Here is a 6000-nt window from a genome sequence, read left to right as displayed (position 1 = left end):
GGCCGGCGTTCGGGTGTAAGGCTCGGCAGGACGTTCGACCTTACCTCGGCAGGGAGACCAAGCTTCCCAAGCCGAGTAGGAGAGTCAGGCAAGGGAGCTAGGCCGGAGTTCGAGTGTAAGGCTCGGCAGGACGTTCGACCATACCTCGACAGGGAGACCAAGACTCCCATACCTAGTTGGAGAGTCAGGCAAGGGGGCTTGGCCGGAGTTCGAGTGTACGGCTCGGCAGGACGTTCGACCTTACCTCAGCAGGGAGACCAAGCTTCCCAAGCCTAATAGGAGACTCAGTCAAGGGGGCTTCGGCGGAGTTCGAGTGAAAGGCTCGGCAGGACGGTCGACCTTACCTCGGCAGGGAGACCAAGCTTCCCAAGCCTAGTAGGATAGTCAGGCACGGGGGCTTGGCCAGAGTTCGGGTGTAAGGCTCGGCAGGACGTTCGACCTTACCTCGGCAGGGAGACCACGCTTCCCAACTCTAATAGGGTCAGGCAAGGGGGCTTGGCCAGAGTTCGAGTGTAAGGCTCGGCAGGACGTTCGACCTTACCTCGGCAGGGAGACCAAGCTTCCCAAGCCAAGTAGGACAGTCAGGCAAGGGAGCTAGGCCGGTGTTCGAGTGTAAGGCTCGGCAGGACGTTCGACCTTACCTCGGCAGGGAGACCACGCTTCCCAACTCTAATAGGGTCAGGCAAGGGGGCTTGGCCGGAGTTCGAGTTTAAGGCTCGGCAGGACGTTCGACGCTACCTCGGCAGGGAGACCAAGCTTCCCAAGACAAGTAGGACAGTCAGGCAAGGGAGCTAGGCCGGTGTTCGAGTGTAAGGCTCGGCAGGACGTTCGACCTTACCTCGGCAGGGAGACCACGCTTCCCAACTCTAATAGGGTCAGGCAAGGGGGCTTGGCCGGAGTTCGAGTGTAAGGCTCGGCAGGACGTTCGACCTTACCTCGGCAGGGAGACCAAGCTTCCCAAGCCTAGTAGGAGAGTCAGGCAAGGGAGCTAGGCCGGTGTTCGAGTGTAAGGCTCGGCAGGACGTTCGACCTTACCTCGGCAGGGAGACCACGCTTCCCAACTCTAATAGGGTCAGGCAAGGGGGCTTGGCCAGAGTTCGAGTGTAAGGCTCGGCAGGACGTTCGACGTTACCTCGGCAGGGAGACCAAGCTTCCCAAGCCTAGAAGGAGAGTCAGGCAAGTGAGCAAGGCCGGTGTTCGAGTATAAGGCTCGGCAGGACGTTCGACCTTACCTCGGCAGGGAGACCAGTTTTCCCAAGCCTAGTAGGAGAGTCAGTCAAGGGGGCTTGGCCGGAGTTCGAGTGTACGGCTCGGCAGGACGGTCGACCTTACCTCAGCAGGGAGACCAAGCTTCCCAACTCTAATAGGGTCAGGCAAGGGGGCTTGGCCGGCGTTCGGGTGTAAGGCTCGGCAGGACGTTCGACCTTACCTCGGCAGGGAGACCAAGCTTCCCAAGTTGAGTAGGAGAGTCAGGCAAGGGAGCTAGGCCGGAGTTCGAGTGTAAGGCTCGGCAGGACGTTCGACCATACCTCGACAGGGAGACCAAGACTCCCATACCTAGTTGGAGAGTCAGGCAAGGGGGCTTGGCCGGAGTTCGAGTGTACGGCTCGGCAGGACGTTCGACCTTACCTCAGCAGGGAGACCACGCTTCCCAAGTCTAATAGGGTCAGTCAAGAGGGCTTGACCGGAGTTCAAGTGTAAGGCTCGGCAGGACGTGCGACCTTACCTCGACAGGGAGACCAAGCTTCCCAGGCCTAGTAGGAGAGTCAGGCAAGGGGGCTTGGCCGGAGTTCCAGTGTAAAGCTCGGCAGGACGTTCGACCTTACCTCGGCTGGGAGACCAAGCTTCCCAAGCCTAGTAGGAGAGTCAGGCAAGGGAGCTAGGCCGGAGTTCGAGTGTAAGGCTCGGAGGACGTTCGACCTTACCTCGGCAGGGAGACCAAGCTTCCCAAGCCTAGTAGGAGAGTCAGGCAAGGGAGCTTGGCCGGAGTTCGAGTGTAAGGCTCGGCAGGACGTTCGACCTTACCTCAGCAGGGAGACCAAGCTTCCCAAGCCTAGTAGGAGACTCAGTCAAGGGGGTTTCGGCGGAGTTCGAGTGAAAGGCTCGGCAGGACGGTCGACCTTACCTCGACAGGGAGACCAAGCTTCCCAAGCCTAGTAGGATAGTCAGGCAAGGGGGCTTGGCCAGAGTTCGAGTGTAAGGCTCGGCAGGACGTTCGACCTTAGCTCGGCAGGGAGACCAAGCTTCCCAAGCCAAGTAGGACAGTCAGGCAAGGGAGCTAGGCCGGTGTTCGAGTGTAAGGCTCGGCGGGACATTCGACCTTACCTTGGCAGGGAGACCAAGCTTCCCAAGGCTAGTAGGAGAGTCAGGCAAGGGGGCTTGGCCAGAGTTCGAGTGTAAGGCTCGGCAGGACGTTCGACCTTACCTCGGCAGGGAGACCAAGCTTCCCAAGCCAAGTAGGACAGTCAGGCAAGGGAGCTAGGCCGGAGTTCGACTGTATGGCTCGGCAGGACGTTCGACCTTACCTCGGCAGGGAGACCAAGCTTCCCAAGCCTCGTAGGAGAGTCAGGCAAGGGAGCTAGGCCGGAGTTCGAGTGTAAGGCTCGGCAGGACGTTCGACCTTACCTCGGCAGGGAGACCAAGCTTCCCAAGCTTAGAAGGAGAGTCAGGCAAGGGGGCTTGGCTGGAGTTCGAGTGTAAGGCTCGGCAGGACGTTCGACCTTACCTCGGCAGGGAGACCAAGCTTCCCAAGCCGAGTAGGAGAGTCAGGCAAGGGAGCTAGGCCGGAGTTCGAGTGTAAGGCTCGGCAGGACGTTCGACCATACCTCGACAGGGAGACCAAGACTCCCATACCTAGTTGGAGAGTCAGGCAAGGGGGCTTGGCCGGAGTTCGAGTGTACGGCTCGGCAGGACGTTCGACCTTACCTCAGCAGGGAGACCACGCTTCCCAAGTCTAATAGGGTCAGGCAAGGGGGCTTGACCGGAGTTCGAGTGTAAGGCTCGGCAGGGCGTTCGAACTTACCTCGGCAGGGAGACCAAGCTTCCCAAGCCTAGCACGAGATTCAAGCATGGGGGCTTGGCCAGAGTTCGAGTGTAAAGCTCAGCAGGACGTTCGACCTTACCTCGGCAGGGAGACCAAGCTTTCCAAGCCTAGTAGGAGAGTCAGGCAAGGGAGTTTGTCCGGAGATCAAGTGTAAGGCTCGGAAGGACGTTCGACATTACCTCGGCAGGGAGACCAAGCTTCCCAAGCCTAGTAGGGGCAGGCAAGGGGGCTTGGCCGGAATTCGAGTGTAAGGCTCGGCAGGACGTGCGACCTTACCTCGACAGGGAGACCAAGCTTCCCAGGCCTAGTAGGAGAGTCAGGCAAGGGGGCTTGGCCGGAGTTCCAGTGTAAAGCTCGGCAGGACGTTCGACCTTGCCTCGGCTGGGAGACCAAGCTTCCCAAGCCTAGTAGGAGAGTCAGGCAAGGGAGCTAGGCCGGAGTTTGAGTGAAAGGCTCGGAGGACGTTCGACCTTACCTCGGCAGGGAGACCAAGCTTCCCAAGCCTAGTAGGAGAGTCAGGCAAGGGAGCTTGGCCGGAGTTCGAGTGTAAGGCTCGGCAGGACGTTCGACCTGACCTCGGCAGGGAGACCAAGCTTCCCAAGCCTAGTAGGAGACTCAGTCAAGGGGGTTTCGGCGGAGTTCGAGTGAAAGGCTCGGCAGGACGGTCGACCTTACCTCGGCAGGGAGACCAAGCTTCCCAAGCCTAGTAGGAGAGTCAGGCAAGGGAGTTTGGCCGGAGTTCGAGTGTAAGGCTCGGCAGGACGTTCGATCTTACCTCGGCAGGGAGACCAAGCTTCCCAAGCCGAGTAGGAGAGTCAGTCAAGGGGGCTTGGCTGGAGTTCGAGTGTAAGGCTTGGCAGGACATTCGACCTTACCTTGGCAGGGAGACCAATTTTCCCAAGCCTAGTAGGAGAGTCAGGCAAGGGAGCTAGGCCTGAGTTCGAGTGTAAGGCTCGGCAGGACGTTCGACCTTATCTCGGCAGGGAGACCAAGCTTCCCAAGCCTAGTAGGAGAGTCAGGCAAGGGGGCTTGGGCAGAGTTCGAGTGTCAGGCTCGGCAGGACATTTGCCCTTACCTCAGCAGGGAGACCAAGCTTCCCAAGCCTAGCAGGAGAGTCAGGCAAGGGGGCTTGGCCGGAGTTCGAGTGTAAGGCTCGGCAGGACGTTCGACCTTACCTCGGCAGGGAGACCAAGCTTCCCAAGCCAAGTAGGACAGTCAGGCAAGGGAGCTAGGCCGGTGTTCGAGTGTAAGGCTCGGCAGGACGTTCGACCTTACCTCGGCAGGGAGACCACGCTTCCCAACTCTAATAGGGTCAGGCAAGGGGGCTTGGCCGGAGTTCGAGTTTAAGGCTCGGCAGGACGTTCGACCTTACCTCGGCAGGGAGACCAAGCTTCCCAAGCCTAGTAAGAGAGTCACGCAAGGGGGCTTGGCTAGAGTTCGAGTGTAAGGCTCGGCAGGACGTTCGACCTTACCTCGGCAGGGAGACCAGGCTTCCCAAGCCTAGTAGGAGAGTCAGGCAAGGGAGCTAGGCCGGAGTTCGAGTGTAAGGCTCGGCAGGACGTTCGACCTTACCTCGGCAGGGAGACCAGTTTTCCCAAGCCTAGTAGGAGAGTCAGTCAAGGGGGCTTGGCCGGAGTTCGAGTGTAAGGCTCGGCAGGACGTTCGACCTTACCTCGGCAGGGAGACCAAGCTTCCCAAGCCTAGTAGGATTGTCAGGCAAGGGGACTTGGCCAGAGTTCGAGTGTCAGGCTCGGCAGGACGTTTGCCCTTACCTCAGCAGGGAGACCAAGCTTCCCAAGCCTAGCAGGAGAGTCAGGCAAGGGGGCTTGGCCGGAGTTCGAGTGTAAAGCACAGCAGGACGTTCGACCTTACCTCGGCAGGGAGACCAAGCTTCCCAACTCTAATAGGGTCAGGCAAGGGGGCTCGGTCGGGGTTCGAGTGTAAGGCTCGGCAGGACGTTCGACCTTACCTCGGCAGGGAGACCAAGCTTCCCAAGCCTAGTAGGAGAGTCAGGCAAGGGAGCTTGGCCGGAGTTCGAGTGAAAGGCTCGGCAGGACGGTCGACCTTACCTCGGCAGGGAGACCAAGCTTCCCAAGCCTAGTAGGATAGTCAGGCAAGGGGGCTTGGCCAGAGTTCCAGTGTAAGGCTCGGCAGGACGTTCGACCTTACCTCGGCAGGGAGACCAAGCTTCCCAAGCCAAGTAGGACAGTCAGGCAAGGGAGCTAGGCCGGTGTTCGAGTGTAAGGCTCGGCGGGACATTCGACCTTACCTCGGCAGGGAGACCAAGCTTCCCAAGGCTAGTAGGAGAGTCAGGCAATGGGGCTTGGCCAGAGTTCGAGTGTAAGGCTCGGCAGGACGTTCGACCTTACCTCGGCAGGGAGACCAAGCTTCCCAAGCCATAAAGGAGAGTCAGGCAAGGGGGCTTGCCTGGAGTTCGAGTGTAAGGCTCGGCAGGTCGTTCGACCTTACATCGGCAGGGAGACCAATCTTCCCAAACCTAGTAGGACAGCCAGGCAAGGGAGATAGGCCGGAGTTCGAGTGTAAGGCTCGGCAGGACGTTCGACCTTACCTCGGCAGGGAGACCAAGCTTCCCAAGCTTAGAAGGAGAGTCAGGCAAGGGGGCTTGGCTGGAGTTCGAGTGTAAGGCTCGGCAGGACGTTCGACCTTACCTCGGCAGGGAGACCAAGCTTCCCAAGCCGAGTAGGAGAGTCAGGCAAGGGAGCTAGGCCGGAGTTCGAGTGTAAGGCTCGGCAGGACGTTCGACCATACCTCGACAGGGAGACCAAGACTCCCATACCTAGTTGGAGAGTCAGGCAAGGGGGCTTGGCCGGAGTTCGAGTGTACGGCTCGGCAGGACGTTCGACCTTACCTCAGCAGGGAGACCACGCTTCCCAAGTCTAATAGGGTCAGGCAAGGGGGCTTGACCGGAGTTCGAGTGTAAGGCTCGGCAGGGCGTT

Source organism: Vidua macroura, chromosome W (genome assembly GCF_024509145.1).
Source record: "Vidua macroura isolate BioBank_ID:100142 chromosome W, ASM2450914v1, whole genome shotgun sequence".
Classification (NCBI taxonomy): Eukaryota; Metazoa; Chordata; class Aves; order Passeriformes; family Viduidae; genus Vidua; species Vidua macroura.
Note: the sequence above shows the minus strand (reverse complement) of the source record.